This window comes from Ambystoma mexicanum, chromosome 7p, assembly GCF_040938575.1.
Source record: "Ambystoma mexicanum isolate Mex_15411 chromosome 7p, UKY_AmexF1_1, whole genome shotgun sequence".
Lineage (NCBI taxonomy): Eukaryota > Metazoa > Chordata > Amphibia > Caudata > Ambystomatidae > Ambystoma > Ambystoma mexicanum.
In genome coordinates, this window is record NC_090939.1 from 268,619,027 (window position 1) to 268,639,250 (window position 20,224).

Below are 20,224 nucleotides of genomic sequence, written 5' to 3' on the forward strand. Positions count from 1 at the left end.
CACTTGGCGCCTGAGCTTGCCTGACGAGCAAGCCTGGATAAGCATGGTCCTAATCATGTCCTCTGCATCGCCCCAGGCACAGGTGAGCGACAGACGCCTCAGGCGCCAATAGAACGTGTCCAAAGTCTCGTCATCTTTTTGTTTGGCAGAGAGCATCACAAATAGCTCATAGTCCGTGTTGGCAAGGGGCAGAAAATATGCTTGGAGGGCGGCCTTTGCATGATCATAGGTTCCATTCCCTTGTGGCAGAGATTCAAAAGTCTCCTGGACAGAGGGGCCTGCCGAGTATAACATCGTGGCCAGCCTGGTGTCGTCATCGACCACTTGTGCAGCCCTGAAATACATGTCCAGGCGGTCCACCCACCTTCTCCATCTGGGCCCCAAGCTGGAGGGCGGGCCCGACACATCGAATTCAGGGATGGGCTGCAGGGCAGCATGCGCACGTACCTGGGCCATGGCAGGCGCCGCTTGTTGGACACCAGGTGCAGCAGCTGGTTGAACTGGGGGTTGGAGAGCGGGAACCGCTGCCTGACCATCTGCTGGAGCTGCCGGTTGCTGCATTGGAGGTTGTCGACCCTGCGGGGCCAGTGGTGCACGAGGATGAATCTGCGCCGCCACACTGTGTGCTCCGTCCTGATCCTCGGTGTCACTCATGAGTTTGAGCGCACAGGCACCCCCATAATTTCGATCAGGGGCCGCAACTCAAACACCCAGTCCAAATTGACCCTCAGCATGGGCCACCTCTGGATGCAGTGACTCCTAGCACCTCTGTGATGATGAAGGGGATGAAGACAGGTGGAGTCACCAGGATGATGATGAAGGGGATGAAAAAGGCATTATGCCTTTGGCTGTTCCAAAAATTTGTGGCACAAGACAAATAGATTCAGCAGGCCCAGCCAAAATAGGCCTTCTCCTAGCTTCAACTCGACGTAGAAAACCCAAAATTGAGTCGATGCACTATTTGGGCATAACTCTGTGTAGATGTAGCTGTCAGCTACTAGAATATCCAAAAATTAGGCCTGGGGTCGCTTCAGGGCCCAAACCGGAGCCTCCTGAAGTCCCACGGCCCGTTACACAAAATGGCCGCCAGCCGCATGGGCAACGCACTACCCGCGGCGTGAAGCGAAGTCCGTCTTCCGACCTCGTTTCGGTGAAAAATTGTTCCGATGATCACCGCTGGGCCCGGGCATCGTTTCCCCCACTCGTCGCCACTGTTGAGGGTGACTGGCGCCCCCCGCGCACATCGCCGCAAGCCCCGGCACCAAGGACTGAGACGCACACGTCTGTCTTGGTTCGGGCTTCCCAGTCGCTCTAATGTGGCCGGGAAACGCCCCGTTTATTTGTACTGCACGCGACGGCGTGCAACGTCACGCCGCCGCGTGCGCGCCTGTCATCGGGCGGCGCCACAGCCTATTTTCACAGTTTAACAGTTTTCATATTTGTTGCGCTGAAGCAAGCAATATACAAATTGCTCACCGGCGTTGGCGGGGAAGCCGCCCACTTACTCCAATTGCGGGATCGGTGGGTCGAAAAGAACAGCTATACACAGGCCCTCGGTAGCGAACTATGCATAACGTCTGGAGACCTCCACACCCTGCCGACCGCTGAACACAATGGGCGCTTCGCAGTCTCGCAATGTTTTTAAAGATCTAAGTTAAAGAGACAGCCTCCCAAATTGCTTCAACGCCGTACAGCAGGTGCCGGGGAATAGCAACACGTCTTTCCCAGTCCGTGCACAAACACAATGAACACTTCCATGCACTTTGGACATTGACGAGCACCATTAGTTTGAGTTTTATTAGGAAGGGAACTTCCTTCATTGCGGTAGGGCAGAATAGGTGTTTTCTTTTAATTTGAAATACAAACCCTTAATGGCACAAAGTAGTCCTAGTCCTTCTTCTGGTTCGCCACAGATGGAAGCTTAGTCCAAGATGATCTGTAACACCGTCAAGCAAAAGTGTGCATCTCCTGGTCCAGGCTACAGTGTAAAGAAATGTTTTGTAGAGAAGACTACATTGCAGCATGACCGATTTCCCTACCCAGCACTGCCCTCTGCAACGCGAAGAAGCCGCAACACACCTGGTAGAGAGCCGTATGCTCAGGCAGCACTTCCTTCCCTGCTTTCTCAGCATTCTATAATGCACAGGACAATCCACATGATAGCGTCTGTTTTGTCATTATTTGCCCCATCCTGGACCGGTAGAAAGCAACAGTTGATTATCCAGCCGAAAGGCAGCTGTCCTAGCTATGTAAAAACACAATGCCCTCTTGAAATCCAATCTGTTGAACCTCTCCTCCTCGTTGGGTGGATGAGGTGGCAGAAAGAAAACTGGTAACTCCACTGTGATAAATCCAGGGAATTCCTCCCCTTTTCTGAATGGGGAGCCACCTTCTTTTAGGATTACAGAGGTGAGCCAGCTAAGCTTAGCACCCCCAAGGGGACAGGGCAAGCAGGTTCCCACTTGGGGGATCCACCCTTAGAGGACAAGCAATCCTTAAACAGGGCTATGTGTTATCCTCCTTTGTCTCAGGAAATTGATATATTTGTTGGTTTTATCAGTGTTAAACTATATGACGACTTACCAATTTCTACACCAATGACATGTATGGTTTCTGACCCATCTCAGGCAATATCTGCAGCTCACAAGAGAGAATGGCACCTAGACCCACCCCCTAGTTTTGTGGAATATAAAGACTTAATCAGCTTTGCTACACGGAAGGAGAGCAGAGCTGGAGAGACCTCTTCGTGGGAGGTACGGCAAGGAGAAGCCAGCACACATCCGGCATTGCAGATCGAAGCACAGTCAAGCCAGTGGAAAGCTCAGAAACCCTGTTACAGTTCCTGTACCTGCGCGCCAGCGCCATACACGCCCATCCGAAGGAAGTCCATCAGAGGCTTAGAAGTCATCATCGCATGGTGAAACTGGAAAATGTCTGTTTAATGCACCTACCATCCTATGCCTGGGCTTTTGGCTATCCATCAGCATGGATGCCCATAAAATGGATGCTGTTCTCCAGTGGCCCATTCCCACTTCAACCAAGGACGTACAATGATTTTTAGACCTGGCTAATTTTTATCGACAGTTCATCTTTTATTTTTCAGCCTTGACCTTGCCCCTTACAGATCTGCTAAAAGGCAATGCTTCTTTTTACTGGTCAATGGAAGCCGACAAAGCATTCCATGTGCTTAAACACGCCTTACAACAGCTTTCGTACTTGGGTAACCAGGTCCTTCAAAACAGTTTATAGTATAAACTGATGCTTCAAACCCATCTATAGAAGCGGTGTTAAAACAGATAAAAGGAGATCCCTTGGAACATCCGAGTGCGTACCTCTCTCACAAACTCAGAGACACACTATTCCGTGATGGAAAAGGAACTATTAGCCCTAAAAATGCCTGCAAAGAACGGAGACACCATTTGATTGGAGCCAGGTTCACGCTCAAAATCAGATGGTATGGCAAAGCTTTATGCATTTGTGTCATGAAAGCAAATTACACTCTGTACAAAAATACCATATAAAAACAAAATAGTATTAAAAACCATACAGCTCTACATCACAGATAAAAAGGGGAAAATCCAACCCTTGTTAAAATCAATTCAAAATCATTTATCAAGTTCATCCCCTCTATTTCGACTCATACTCAACATCCTTAGCCATGCCCTATGCAAATACTTAGCTACAAAGTACAGAAGGTTAAGATCTACACTTTTCCTGCATAGATCCATTGCATCTACTGTTCTTTGGATGCCCTTCAATTTAAATATTGATTTTAAATACTAAGCTCTGCAATGTAGTAACTAGGACAGAGCAAGACAAAGTGGATAACCGACTCATTCAACGCCCCACATGCTGGGCATTTAGTGCCAATTTGCCCATTCCAGTTCCTCTTGAAAGAAGCCACTCGCAGCATCCCTGCTCTCAGATTGTAAAAAAGCAAGCGGGCGTGGCCAGGATATAGAACGTCTAGGTAAGGTTGATACCAAATGTTACCTTGGCCTGCAGGTATTGTTGGTCACAGGAGAGCCTTATACAAGCCACCTACATTGTTTGTCTACAGTCCTGCCTACATGCTAGTTTGGCAACTGCCTTCGAGTTGGCTGGCATGTTGAGTGATTGTTCCCAGAATGACGCAGGGCCCATTCTCATACACCAATATTGTATATGTTTTAGCCATGGGGTTGACCGACTACCTTCCAGCACCAGGTAGTTTGTCAGAAATTCCCTATACATGTGTAGCCCAGGTACTGTCCAAATACGGACCCAAAAGAGGAATGGTTTTATAGATGATATGTGCTTAATGGGGTATAAATGACATTCAATGTGTAGTATTGCATTGGGCGTACTTCTGGGCTGCTGCAGAAATGATTTTCCCCAGATCTCTGCACCATACTGCGACGCTGGAGTCACTTGAACTCTATATATTTCTAATGCTGGGATCAAAGCTCCCCGCCTATGTGACTGGAAAAACATCCCGATACCCATGCTGTACTTGTAGTGGTTGCTTTTGTGACTTGCTCGCCCCAAGTTCCATTTTCTGTAAAACACAGGCCCAGATAGTTATAGGAATTGACCTGCTCCAGGATACTACCTCTATCCATATGTTGACCTTGACACGTTTGGCTGTCCTACGTCTAAAGACTACGCTTTTTGTTGTGCTTTAGTTAACTGCCAAGCCAAGGTTGCTACATTTCTTCACATAAACTGCTGTGGTGAGCTTTATGCCCATTGGAGTAGTCGACAGCATTAACATGTCATCTGCGTCATCTGCGGAAAATCTGAACGGATCACCGAATCCTGTTACAGAATTTCGAGTGAGTCAATAGTCAGCAGGCCCGATAGGCATATACCTGTACAATATGACTTTCACGTAACCCACATCCCTGGAACGTCTAACATCATTGCTGACGCCATCTCCAGAAGGGAAAGCCCAGAGACCGATGAGCATGTCTATCCCGGTAAAGTACTGGAAGGGAAGACATTCCTCTACGTTGTACATAATGTTCTGGAATGGGTACAGAAGGCACAAACCAGGATCTCTTCTCCAATCTGCCTACAACAACATGGTCTTGGATTCAATGGTAAAGGATAGCATATTCCTAGTCCTGCACTACAGTCTATATGTGACGACAGTTTTGTAGCAGGGCATTGGAGGCTTTCCAAGGGACTTGGGACAACAATATTTTTGATGGCCCTCGGTATGTACAGATGTGCGCTCTTATATAACCACTGGTTCTACCTGTGCACAAAATAACACGCAGTGATGCCTTCCTTATGCTCGCATGCTGTACCACGGAAACCTTGGCGAGACCTTTCAACAGATTTCCTGGTGGATCTTCCACTTTCACAAGGACTTCCACCCAACAACCATTCACGGGAAGGGAACAGTGCCAGGGATTTTCAGGACTTTGAGAAGCAAGGGGGTAAGGCAAAAGAAACCAAGAGGTCACCAGTGGCCATCTTGACTTTGAGTAGGAATCCATTGATTGCTATGGCAGGGCCTAGGTATTCCAGAAATGGAGGATACCTAGAGACACTGTCACATCAGCATGTAGCTGCCACAAGCCGATACCCTTCTCTGTGGGCAACACACACGTGCCGAAAAACATACACTAGGGGTACATGATTGTACCGCTAACCATGGGTGCCCATATCCCATGGGTACTGTTCACCGAGAACAAAATGAATTTCCAGCCTCACATCCGTCTACCAAGGAAGCTGGCGAGGTGGGAAAATGGCCAACTCCAGAAGGTCCGGGTACCACGTCCTCTACCAGTTCCAGGCGATTAAGATCTGGAAGGTCTGAAACATCCTCAACCTCCTGAGAACCCACGGGATGACTGGGATCGGTGGAAAAACAGGGGATGTCAAAGACCCACTCCACAAAGAACTCATCTCCCAATGTCCCCTCAGCGGAAATTCCCTGAAGCACTTTGCGTTGTCCTTCATAGCAAATAGGTCCACAGATGGGGTTCCCCAAAGGGAGAACCATCTCTGCAATGACCGCTGGGCAGATCTTCCATTCATGATAAAGGGTGCTCTGACTGCTCAGAGTGTCAGTCAAACCCTTCTCTGTCCCTGCCAGATGAGCTGCAGAGATCAAGATCTTGTTGCCGATTAGCCAGAATCAAAGCCGCTTGGCATCCCTGCACAGAGGCAATGACCATACGTCCCCAGCTTGTTGGGTACTGTGTTGTCCGTCAGTATCAAGAAATATTTCCCACAGGAAAAAAGGCGTGCAAAAGGCCAGTGCTAGCATGACTGCTCACAGCTCAAGCAAGTTGATATGCCAGCAACATGCCGCCTGGGACCAGACAGCTCACCTGCAGTGAACACTACCACCTTTCAGGGAAGCGTCCGTGACCTATGCGGCCTAGAAGGCCAGGTGCTGGAGTTCTGGAATAGTACAACCATATTTCCGATCCTGGTGACTCATCTCGGGGAGGTGGCCTTCTCCACTAGAGTGACCAGGACTGCTCAGATAAACTGGATCCTCTGTGTTGGCGTAGTGTGGGGCGTCTGAAAATGTAGTCGTCGAAGTACGGGAATACAAAGATGCTTGGTCTCCTGAGGTGCACCGCCACCACTTCGCTTAGCTTGGTGAACACCATAGGAGCGGAGGTTAGTCCAAAGGGTAGCACCTTCAACTGAGGAGTGTCCGCAAAGACAAACCTAAGGAACTTCCAGTGGATCAGCACCAACCACCCTTAAGATTGCAGAGCCTGGAGAATCTCTCTCAGAGCCACCATTCTGAACTTGCCCTTCCTCAGGATCTTGTTTAAGGTCCTGAGGTGCAGGATGGGACAAAGTCCTCCCCCGTTCTTGGGCACCAAGAAGTAGTGGGGGTACTTGCTGTGAGAAACCAAAAAGGGTCTCACCCACTATTCCCTGCGGATCTCTCTCTCAGGTGGCAGGGCACGGCCATCACCTTTGGATCCAGACCCTGGTGAAAGGGGCCCTTAGGGGTCCCTCGCGATATGGAAACAAGGCAATAACCATACACGAAAGGATACGCCAGACACGAGGTTCAAATTCCCAATGCTAGGGTTTATTGCAAGCAAAATAGTCCCAATTGGCCAACTGTGGTCTCACGCCCCGCGACGTGTATTCTCTAGACCTCGAGGGACGCAAGAGAGCGAATTACGTACATCAGTTACATATATACAAAATGCATATCATACAATCAGCTATGTCATGTTTAACACCCCCCTTTTATTGAGTTTCTTTGAACTCGGGATGATGATGGACATTTCCGACGAGTATGACAATTATGACACTTTCAATGTCTATTCTAGTAACAATGTGCAATTTAGAAAGTGCCGAGGCATCTTTTAGTTGTTGAACAGAACACGGTGCTTCTGTTCTTGGAAGCAAGCTGCACACGGGGGAAGAGTCACATTCCGAGCTTTGCTATCTATGAGGTGCTATTCGTGTCCTGGGAGCCGACACGCTCTAAAGGGTTTTGTGAAGGGGGGCCGTAAGAAGAGCATAATTCAAGCCTTTAGCTGCTTTATTCTAACATTCTACCACAGTACGAGACTGGCTGGCAGCTGTGAAATGATTAAATGCCCTGCAGCTCTCCCTCAAGGCTACAGAGAGGGAGCGTGGGCATTCCTTTCTGGGCTGCTCATGAGGAGTTTTCAACGAACTCCTCAGTCCCGCGGCCTTGCCCTTTCATATTCAGACAACAATGTTAACAGTGGAGCAGAGTAAGCAGAATTCGCAAGAATTGCAAGCTGCAAAGCAGTTTAGACAAAGCAATGAGCAATGGTTAACAAGCAAAATGCAGATTCTTGCTACGTTTAAAATGGCCGCTTGTTGGTCAAGCACAGCAGTCTGTATTTCTATAATTCTGTGCATAAGACGGTTGGCTTACGGCCATCAAGATACGTCTATCCTCCAAATGAAGGGTATTCATTTTTCCAGATTGACACTGGGGGTGGACCAGTGCGGGAGGATCACCTGGTTGAGGTGTCTTCGGGAGTTGGACACTGGATGGCAAGACGCAGTATCCCTCCCCCTATAACACTTTTACCCCATCCTACCAGGTAGAATACATGGGAAGCTTATCCCCTAACCCCCATTCCCTTCTCCAACACTTTCACACAGACAGCCCGCTCTGGGAGAACACAGATTCACACCCAAGTAATGTATCTAACATGTCCTGCTACTATGGTGAGGTGAGGTCAGGCAATTACTGTCAATCACTCACACCTGACTTCCATTAAACTTCCCCACACGGATAAAAGGCGGAGCACGAGAGCACACTTGAGGCAAAGCACACAAAGGTACAGCAGTTTAGAGTCGACAGCTGAACGAGGGGGGAAATACAGCAAACCACAAAATTACCCCTGACCTTTTAGGTAAGACACTGTTACTTTCAAGAAACCTTCAAGGCAGAAAGCGTAAGGCCAGGAAACCAGACTGAAGAATCCTGCGTTGTGTGTCGAAGATACCGAGGGCCCTCCCGCGTAACTCACCAAGGTGGGAAGGAACAGCAGCCGCTGTGATATTGTCCTTGGCTCCAAGAACAAAGATGCAACAGAATTCAACACAGCCAGCGAGTTGGGGAGACTGATGCAAGACCGGTGTGTGTTGAAGTCAGGGTTGCAAGCGTCAAAATTGTATAATGAGCGCTGGAATGAACATTGTTAAACACGTGTGATGAAAGACGCGAGTAAAGCTAAACTGCTGATGAATATTTGAACTTGAGAAGGAAAGATACGATACCGTTGAGAGTGGTCCGGCACCGTGAATGTGCTCAATTGAAGGTCTCTGTAAGGTATCCCGCCAAGATAAACTAAAGTAGAAGATTGATGAGAACAATTGTGTGAAGTGAATCGAAGTGGTCTTACAGCGGTTTAAGCAAAACCCATTGCAACATTCGAAATTCTTCGATTCTGATATCAAGAGGATCTAAGCCCGAACGAGGGAGACCAATTGTGCAATAAGAGACTGTCATTGAGAAAGACTTTGGATGAAGGCCCTGATGCCTATGTTTAGAACTGTTACCTTGTGGCCAAGAAGCCAATGTGTGCGAAGCTCGCAGGTGCCGCCTTGCCCCATGCTGAAACGTGGGGAAGGGAAGCCAACTGCTCAACCGTCCCGACATATTATTTCTTGAACACTTTTCTTTTGCATACATCATTATCCCACAACCTTTTGTATTTAGAAGTAAGGATTGGCAACAGGTGTATTAGTATAAGGCCTTTTATTTTGACAGAGACTTGACTAGGACTGTGTTATTATTTGATGATCGTAGCTTGCTCACATGCTCAGATTTAGGTTTAGATGGGCGTTCAACCAACCCATTTGAAGTTCAATAAACACCCTTGAACTGTGATCACTTGTGTCTGTCTTTACTGTGATACCATACCCACTTTACACAGCCCACACCTCTCTCTGCGGCTCATACCTGCTCTTCTATGACCTTCATGTGTAGGGGTTTCAGTTCCTCCTGGAGCTTGGGTTCCTGCTGCAGAGGAAGAGGAAGAGGCAGTGGTTTGTCCAGGGCTCTTCTGAGAAATGGTTGGCAGTATCCCAATTTTACTAACTGAAGGACTGAGGCATCAGAGGTAACCTTCTTCCAGCTGTCCCAGTACCCAGAGACTATTCCTTCAACCAGAGAAGCATGTGGGAAGAACTCAAAGGGGCTTGACAACATCGAGGCAGTTGAAGATTGGCCTTTCGATGCCTCTCTATCCCTAAGGCGGTGTTGAAATCTTTTCTGTCCCGGTTTGTCTTGGGGCAACTGTGCCCTTCTCTCAAAGGGTATTTGATGAATCCTGTGAAGCCATCACAGAACCCCAGCCAGAGATTTCCCATGTGGCCAGGGGATGGCAGCCTCTACCTGATCCTCACCCTGTGGATGGTATTATGAGGGATGATCACCTGGGCGGAGATGGCAGTCGGGGAGATGTGGTGACCCCATCAGGATTGACGCTGTATTCTTCCCTTCCAAATGAAGAAGACCCTGTAATTCCTAAATTCCTGATGGCCTGTTGTCACTATACAAATCCCTCCGTTGCAAAACCCTAAAACCCCTTCCTGCCAGACATTCTGGACAGAATACCAACTGCACCACATATTCACATAACACACACAACACCTACTGTCTCTGATGTTTTTGTGCTAACCAAAAATCCCAAACAAAATCACCTTATACGTCCTATAAATCCTATGGGCTCCAACTCCCATAAACCCTCAAGTACTGAGTGGAAGAAGGAGTTAAAATGGATAAAAAAAAACAATAAGCTGAAAATGCAGGCTAGTTGTTGCAATGAGATCCATCTGTGCGGGATATTTACAAATGGTGTCCGCATTTATAAGAGAGCAAGAAGCCGAATGGAAGGAGGAGGAAGCAGGACCACAGGAGAAGGAAGACGCACGGGAATAGACCATGCTGGTGAAAGCAGGTGCTCTCAGACTGCCACTTGCAGGCAGTACTTACCGGAGTGGCGCAAGGCCACAGAAGACGACCGCTGGGGCACCGGCAGCAACAGCCAAGCTACCAGCAGTGTGGACGGGTTTAGAAGCAGCAGGCTTACTGGCGGACGAATGCAGAGCCAGCGGAAGTGCTGAGAGAAGGTCTGGAGACCGGAGAACGCCATCCCGAGGTTAGAGCAATGTGCCACGGGTCAGAGGCATTGCCAGATACCGGTGAGTCTGCCCAGAGATGTTGGGGACCCCAGGCATACCGAGCAAGTAGAAAACAAAGACAGCATTTGCACAAATTATCATGTATCAGATGTCAATATGGGGAAGATTGGAGCAAGCATTGCCAAAAGCCAATGAATACGAATGAAGTAATTAAAAGATGCAACTTTAACAAGTCTCCATATATTAATGCGGGGAAAGTTGGAATAAGCTGTACGTAAGCCAAAAAATTAAAGACCGTAAAGTAAAACAACTGTGCTATACTGAAACACAGCAAAAACATTAAAATAAGTCCTGGTGAAAGAATGACATCAGGTAGCAAGTATTTTGGGGAGAAGATACCTGGCAGAGGAGCATACCAGGAGATCTTAAAGACCCCAGAAAGGGATTCCTGGCAGAGGAGTATACCAGGTAATCCCTTTGAAAAAAACAGAGGAATAGGACATTGTGGACAGATACCTGGCAGGCAAGTATACCAGGGGTTCTGGTGGACCCACTAGAGGCTTCCTGGCAGGGGAGTATGCCAATAGGTTCTCCGTAAGAAGTTATTGTTTTGAAAGAGAAATTTTTGCTATCCTTAGGAAGTGGCTGCTTGAAAGGGGCTTTTGCCATCCTTAAGAAGTGGTTGTTTGAAAGAGACTTTTGCCATTATACCTGAGATATCCAGAGGAAGGCAACCACCCTCTGGATCCATGGATTATTTTGTTAGATTTATCGATTTGATTTTTAACACTTTTTACCCAACCTACATCAGAGACACTTTCCTTATACCTTTAATTGTTCACTTCAAGTGTGAGGGTCAGATTAATGTTTTGGGCACAAGGACAGTATATATAATTTTGAGGAAGAGATACAGACGGATATTTAGTTTCCTAGGTAGGGAAACTCTCTTTACGATAGGTACAGATAGGTCTTTCTGCAACTCTTTTATTTCAAAATAATAAAGATGTCGGATGTTGAAAACACTACCACTTTGTGTCCGCCCCCCACAGGGGTATAGCGCCTTTAACCCTTGCCCCTGGAGCCAAACAAGAAGGACTGCTTGGCGGGTTGCAGGACCGCCAGCCCCAGCAACTTCACTGCCAACTTGGATGCCTTAAACCTTTCCAGGGACTCGTCGGCCTTCGGTCCAACAAGGTGCTCACCGTCAAAGAAGATTATAAAGGAGCTTAGCTTGTACATTCAGGAGAAGCCTTAACCTTGAAAGCACAAGGCTCTCCGAAGCACTATCGTTGTCCCCATCGACCTCTTGAGGCAATTTGTGGCACGCTAAGCCCACCTGGAGGGCTTGGCATACCTCCTCCTTGTTAACGATCTCCAACAAGCCATCTGTTACTGGTCGGCTGCCTCTGGAATTCTTTTCCAGAGTAAATATTGGTGTACTCGGCGCAAGCAAAGGAGGCATCGATAGCCTTTAGCGCCATGCTCCCCATCGGTTTTCTTCAACTACCTGTCTGTAGGGATGTTTGATGTCTATGTCCTCAAATTCATAGGTCGCCTTCCACTGGCTTGCACTTCGTAATATCGCTGTCGAGCACAGGCTTTGCAAAAACATTGTAATTGGGTATGCTATTGTCACATTGAAAGGCAGGGTTCTTTCGGACTGCGTTCCCTTGTTCAAAGTGAATGTCAGGTCATCCTGTTATAGCGGCCTCGCCGGGGTGTCACAAAAGTCGCAACCTCTTTCTCTACCATTTTTCATTATTGGAAACCCCATCTGGGAGCTTGATGCGTCTGCTGTAGGCGGTGTTGAAGAGGTTTTCACCTTGGTTGAGGTGAAGCTCAAAGGTGTATATGAGCCGGGCATGGCTGGTGCCATCGGCGGCGACAAAGCTGTACCTTATGTGGACTTTTCAAAGAGCTGCAGCATTTGATGTTTGAACTTCTCCCATTCCTCCCCTAGGTGCCCCCTTCGCTGGGTAAGACTGAGTTGTGCCTGTGCGTCTTCCTTTTCTGGGATGAGGAGGATGAGACTCCTTGCACAAATGTCTTTTTTTCTTGGGAGTGGGGCCTTCGGTATCAGCACCTGAGAATTTGGTGGCCAACCTGGCTGGCGACTTTAAAGGGGGCTTCTCTAGCTCCAGTTTAGCCTAGCGTGCCCTCAGAGACTTTGTATCGTGTTCCACCCCTAGACAGGACAAACAAATGTTGTGCAGGTCTGTGATGGACATTTTCGAGTTGCAGTTCTGGCAGCGTTTGAACCCTGAAAGCTTGGGCCTGACATACTGATGTAGATGAAACTTTAAAATGACAAGCCATGTTCCGAACACAGCATGCTGAGCATGTGGAAAAAATTATGTTACTCACAGTAGTGAAAATGTACTCCTAGACCATAGACCCCCTTTCCTCCATACTGTTTGGGCATCCCTCGCTAGGGACGGGAGACAGAACCTTTTTCACCAGAAAAAATCTTCCCATTTAAATTTAGAGGTGCGGTGCCGGGAGCATGCACTCCCCTGACTCTGCCCACCAGTGCCACTCCTCAGTCCCCATTGACGCGCCGACAATATTACCATTGTCTAATGCCATCTCTTTTATTAAAGGGGAGGTTGGTGGGACGTATGGAGGAAAGGGGACTATGGACTAGGAGTACATTAGTCACTACGGTGAGTAACTTATAATTACTCCTACATCCCGTCCCCTTTCCTCCATACTGTATGGGCGATTACAACTGAATGTAGTCCCAGGGTGGAGCGGGGACCCTCCTTAAGAAAACAAGTTCCTTAATACAGTTTGCCCAAATGTTGCATCTGACCTGGAGCCGGCATCCAAACGGTAGTGCTCGCAGAAGGCCGAAGGAGTGGCCCACGTGGCAGGCCTGCTGATGACCTATCACGGGACGTGCCTCTGGAATGCAATTGCCATGGCCTTGGCTCTGATAGAGTGGGCATGCATATTTGCGGGAAGTGGTTTGTGCAGCCCCTCATAGGCCTCCTTAATGGCCGAAACCATCCATCTTGCTATGGAGGCCTTAGAAGCCTGATATCCTGGATTTGACCCGCCGAAGGCGACAGAGAGCCTCAGATTTGCAGAAGCTCTTGGTTCTGTCCAGGTAGAATTTTAGAGTGTGCCTAACATCTAGACAGTGCAAAACCCTCTGAGCATCATCCTTGGGGTCTGCTCAGAAGCTAGGTAGCACCATCTCCTCATTTTGGTGGAATAAAGAGACTACTTTAGACAAGAACGCGGGGGGCGTTCTGAGGATGACCTTGTCCCTATGAAAGGTAGTGTAGCCCTCCAAAGCCAGCAGAGCTTGAATCTCGCTGATCCGGCGTGTAGACGTAAGACCCACCAAAAGAGCTGTCTTAATAGTGACCAGCCTGATGTCAGGGACGCAATTGGCTCAAAGGGTTTATGCACCAAGGCGCCCGACCCTATGTTGAGGTCCCACACTGGGTGTGGCTTCTTGATAGGCGGGTAGAGCCTGGTGAGGCCCGCCAAATGCCTTTTAACCACCAGGTTGAAGGATGAAAAAACATTCTCCTCCGAGTTCAGTTAAGCTCCGATGGCCGCCAGATAGGTGTAGCATGTGTCTATTTGCACTCCTGAGTGTGCGAGGTGTGGAGAGAAGGATAGTATGTCGTTCAGTGTGCATGTGAGAGGGTCGACTTCCTTAGACTGCGCCCAGTGGCAAAACCTAGTCCATTTGCTCTTGTACTGCCTCCTAGTAGCATCGCTCCTAGCACCCTGTAGGATGTCTAGGTTAGCCTGTGAAAGCCACAGATGCTTTAATGTGACCTGTTCATGAACCATGCTGCAAGCGCTAACTTCTGCGGTCGGGGTGGATGACCGTGCCCCTCTTTTGTGACAGTAGATGAGCTGGGCCCAGTGAAGGGTGCATCGGAGGTTGGTCCGCCAAACTGAGCAGCTCTGAGAACCATGGCCTCCCCAGCCACTAAGGAGCTACCAGAATGATGTTGAAGGGCCGGGACTCCCTTATCCTGCATATCACCCTGTGTACCAGGGGAGTGGGGGGGGGGCATATGCGTTCATGCTGTTCCACTGTATCTGTAACGCATCTCCCAAAGAGCCGGGAGGCTGTCCCCACCAGGATGCAAACTGAGGGCACTTCCTGTTGTACCATGTTGTGAAGAGGTCCACCTGTGGATGATCTCATCTGTCGAAGATCCCCTGAAGGACCTGATCGTTCAATTGCCATTCGTAACTGTCCAGACCCAACCTGCTGAGCCTGTCCGCCTCCAGGTTTGACTCCCCCTGAAGGTGGATTGCCGTCAAGTGTATGTCATTCGCCAGAGCCCATTCTAAAATGCTGACCGCCAGGGTGCATAGAGGAGGAGACCTGGTGCAACCCTGCTTGGTGATGTAATACATGCTGGTGGAGTTGTCCATTTGAATGAGGATCATTTTGCCACTGATGAGCGGTAGGAAGGCCTTGAGAGCCAGCCAGATGGCCTTCAGATCTAGCCAATTGATATGGGCCTTCTGTTCCTGAGGGGACCAAACCCCAAGGACGCTGTGGTCGTCCAGAGTAGCTCCCCAGCCCTCCAAGGAAGCGTCTGAGGTGATGGTAACCTGTGGTGCCGGGGTTGTCGGAATGGTCTGCCTAACATCAGGTTGCCATCTGTGCTCCACCAGACTAGGTCCTGGTGGAGAAAGGGAGGAATGCTGACAGGTTCTGCCTGGGAACCCCGTTCCTGACTCCCTGAGGCTGCGAAGTGCAGCTAGCTGCAATCTCCTCATTTTGAACCTTGTGTAAGGCACTGCCAGAAGAAATGCTACTATGATACCCAGCAGGTGCTGGTACCACCATGCTGAGGTCACCTCTCTGCTGAAAAAATGGCTCGTGGCCCTCTTGATGGCTGCAATCTTGTCCTCCGAGGGAAAGACTCTCTCGGATCTCGTATCCCAGATGAGACCCAGGACTGCTAGGCTCTGCGTCGGCTCCAGCTGTGACTTTGTGCGATTGATGGAGAATCACAATTCGTGCAGCGTATTCATGTGGGCGAAGGAGGTGTGATGGACCGCCTCCAGTAATCCCGCCCTGACGAGCCAGTCGTCTAGGTATGGATATACATGGTGACCCTGGGCCCTGAGTAGGGCTGCCACTGCATTCATAAGCCTGGTAAAGACCCTGGGGGCTGAATTGAGGGCAATGGGTAGAACCTTGTATTGGAAATGAAAGCCCATGATCCTGAATCTCAGGAAGGATCGATGGGCCTGCGAAATCGGGACGTGTAGGTATGCGTCCTTCAGATTCAGGGAGCACATCCAGTCTTCCTTGCACAGTGTCTCTGTAATAAGCGCTGGGGTAACCATCTTGAACTTTTGAAGTGGAAGGGAAAGGTTCAGGGTGGAAAGGTCCAAAACAACACTCAGGCCAGCCTGATTCTTCTTGTGTATGGTGAAAATTCTGGAGTAGAAGCCCATGCCCCGCTGGGAGGCTGGGACTTCTTCCACTGCCCGACTCTGTACAAGCAATCGAATTTCCGCCAATAGAGTTGTCTCAATCTGCGAGAGTGGAAGAAAGGAGGTTGAGGAGGGAGGGACCGGTAGGCGGTAGCCCGAGGACACTACTGATAGGATCCAGGGGTCCACGAACCTTGCGCGCCAATGCTGTGCATGAAGAGCAAGGCTTCATCTCTTCGTCTCCCTCCCACCGCCCCTTCACCCCCTTCACCCTGACCGGACACATGTGGACCCAAAGGGGAGGGTCATGCCTTTTTTCCCTCATAGGCTGGGGCTGACGAAGGGGACTGAAAGGAGCCCTTATTCCCCGCCTTGTGCCGTTTGCGGCGGTGTTGACTCAGAGATTGGTCCAGCTGCCTGGACTGTCGTTCTTGCTAGCCCTGGAACCCACCGAAGGCCTGCACCTTGGCGGAACACTGGTGCGTTTGACTGTAGGTCTTGGGCATAGACTTTGTGAGGATAAGGATTTCGCAGTCTGGGAAATGTTCTTCTTATCCAGTTCCTCATCAGTGGTGGAATGAAAGAGGTTGCTACCCTCGAATGGAAGCTCCAATATGCGCTCCTGGATGTCCGGGTTAAACTTGGTAGCCCGTAGCCAAGCAGTCCTTCTCATGTCCGTGGCTATGCAGATGGCACGGCCTGAGGTGTCAATATGTGCCACTGTGGACTCCATAATGGCTTGGGCCACCATCTTTGCTTCTGCCAGCCCCGCCTTGAAGTGTGCTAGACTGTGTACCGGAAGTTCAGGAAGGAAGTCTGCTATTTCCCACCAAAGCCTCTGGTTGAGGGCTGCGAGCATGGCATCCACATTAGACTGACGGAGGCGCAGCAAGGCATTGGAATAGATCTTCTTTCCATACGCCTCCAAGATCTTCTCCTCCTTGCCTAGCAGAGCTGGGGATGAGGTGGCCAAGGAAGACTGCGGCTTAGAGTAGACAGAGGCTGTAGCAATCACAGAGGAGTGTGGTTGAGGGTGTGCCGATAACAAGAATGTATCCCCTCGCATTGCCTGTACTTGGCATTGAGACGCCTGTTGGTGGGCTGCGCCCTATGAGGTTTAAGCCATCCCTTTTTGGCCAAGGCGACAATGTCCTTCTGCATCAGAATCCCCATTCTAGCCGTGGGGCGTAGGGTGAGGCCCTCGGCCAGGAACCCTGCCTCAGGTTGTTCCACCTCGGGTTGTGGAAGCCCCAAGTATTCGGCCAAACCTGCAAGTCGTTCATGGAAGGCCTTGGCTGAAGATGGCGTGTCGGGGTCATCCTCATCTGTGTACACCAGGGTGTCCGACTGGTCAGGCGCCGGAGGAGGCGTGCTGGGCGCTGAAGGCTGAGGTGTGGAGACCGGAGCAGGAGGCTGGTGTAGAACCGCCTGGACTGTGGGAGGCAGGGAAGCTGGAATCGAAGGATCCAGCGTGGCCAGCTGAGGCTGCACGGGGGCCTGAGGCACCGAAACCATAGGATGAATGACTATAGGTTCTGGCGGAGGGACTGGAGGCAGCATGTCCCTGATCACATCCTGATAGGATAGAGCCCATCTGAGGGGACCTCATGAGCGTGATGAATATTTCAAAAAAATCTGTCCTCAAAGGCTGGTGGGGTGGTAGGTGGTATTGATGGAGTAGCGGGCGGCTGCTGGGGCCTGTGCTTTGCTGGTTGCAAGGGATATCTGCCCTGCGACGCTTAAGGATAAGCTGTAGGCCACGTACCTGGCGAAGACCAGTCCCACCTGGACACTATCTCCTACCTGCTCCCCAAATGGGGGTGGGGGTCGGACGAGCTGCCATCTTGTCTGTCGCAGTGGCAATTTTTTCGAGCTGCATGCCACGTGCCTGCGTCGTGGTGCTTGGCTCGCTGGGGCCAGCCTCCTCCTGAACCCGTGGCAATGGAACTTGAGGCCTACCCTGCACCTCAGGACAAGGCCTGGTAGGCATAAGGTCCTCGGCTGTGTTGCCGGTAGTGCTGCGTACAGGCGCCCCCTCAGACATTTGTCCGGTAGTAGGGCGTAGCCCCTCGGGTGGACACCTGGTAAAAGAACCTTGCGGTCCCTCCTTACTGTCTCTGGAAGGATCTAGCAACCACTCGGTTGCTAGATCCTAGTACCTGAATGGTCCCTCCCACGCAGACGTTTCCTAGGAAAGGAGTCGCCCTTGCGGGGTGTGATGGAAAAAAGCAGTCTTACCTTGGGCCTTGACTTGTGTCTGACGAAGTTCTACAAGTCCTCTGGCGGTGACTTCTCGAAGAGTTCCCTCCATCGGGCTAACCTGTTCTTCAGAGCTGGCGGTGTAAGCGCGTCGCACGCGGTACAACCCTCCCAGCCGTGGTCAGGGCCAAGGCAGCAGAGGCACAGAGTGTGGGGGTTGGATGCGGGGAAGAGCCCTTCGCAGGCTGGACACCTGCTGAAGCCCAGCGACGTAGACATGCGCCAGGGAGGAGCGTGGCACCAAAGGACTGAGTACCTGATTAAAGATTAGAAAACAAAAGACAGAAAAGACAGTATACGGGGAAGAGTGCGTGGAATTACAAGGCTGAAGCCAAACCCAGGTGCGCTGGTGAAAGCGGTCCGTTCCAATCGATGCAGAAAAGAGGACTGGGGAGTGGCGCTGGTGGGCGGAGTCATGGGAGCCGTACCCCAGGGCACCTCTAAATTTGAAGGGGAAGAACATTTTTTCTGGTGAAAAAGGTTCCGTCTCCCACCCCAAGCGAGGGACGCCCATACAGTATGGAGGAAAGGGGATGGGACGTATAAGTAAGTAATGGAGATATTGGTGCGCACTGACGGTATATATGTGGTTGCTGGCGGCACAACCAGAGTCTAGGAGTGGCACGGTTTGAGGCATGCAAAGGTCAAGGAGACTACCCTGAGCAGTGGGCGCTGAGGGGATGATCTATTAAAATTAGTAATATCTTTGAGATTGCAATCCATTGAAATAGTTTTACATTGGCAGACCTCTTACCTAGAGCTCAGGCCTTTGCCGATGGGAGGGTGGTGATTTCAACCTTGTTAGAGATGTGGCTAAGACACAACAACACTTTAGCTTTTGCTAAATTCCTTAGGGAAATGGGGCTCATTGATATTTGGACAGGATCTCCGGCAATGATTACACACATTATTCCCATGTCTATGAGAGCTCCTCAAGGATAGATGCTTTATTGGTGACGTCTTCATTGCTTCCCTGTATCCCATAAGTTAGCATTTGCCCAAGAATTCTCTCGATCATGCTCCTGTGCGGCTACGAATCACAGTAACCAAGTTGTAGCCCCCAGCTCACTGACCTGGAAGCTCTATGAACCAGTATTAAAGGATAGTGTCCCAGGAGATGGCGCAGGCTACTGATCATAATACATCATTATTCTAATTGCATTTGACATACTGATATAATCAAACTACGGGCCTTATCTGTTTGCTAAAAAGGTCTGCATTTGCGCTTCATCTGTTATGCCAAAACGCCTGCAATTATCTACTACATACATGCTGCTTTTGACGAATTTACTTGCCTACTACCTGTCTATTACGAGGGCTGTAATTGCACTCCATTTGCTGCCTCACATGTTTGTAGTTGCCTATGACGTCCATGATGACTTGATTTTATTGCCACACTTTATTTTGACGTGCCAAACGAACTTTCCCACCTATTATGTGACATGCCTTAATGTATGCATCTGTTGACAACTACGCCAAAGTTCTGCACTTTGATACCCCACTAACTTATTCACTGTGCCTTCACGACGGCTCAGTATGACTGTGGCCCACTTAGCGCTATCTGCCCAGATGCTACTTTTACTTCTCTCCTCTTTAGTTGGGCACTTACACACATCGCCTACCCACAGCTCCCCAGCCTCACTTCATTGAATACATCCATGTGCATTATGTCTACCCACAATATTAGTGTCTCTTGACTCAGCCATCACAACAGCTACCCCTTCCCCACAGCTAAACTTTGGGTTGGCCCCAGTTAAGTGCCACATTGCCTAGTGATATACCCACACCTAACAATCCTCATCTAAACTCACCTGCCTTACGGCTGGAACACTTTGCTAAGAAACCTACACCTAACCAACCTTGTGCTCTGTACTTAAGAAATAACAGATTGTGATCCAGAATGCCTCATACTTCCAGCCGCACGCAGAAGCCCTGCACCTTC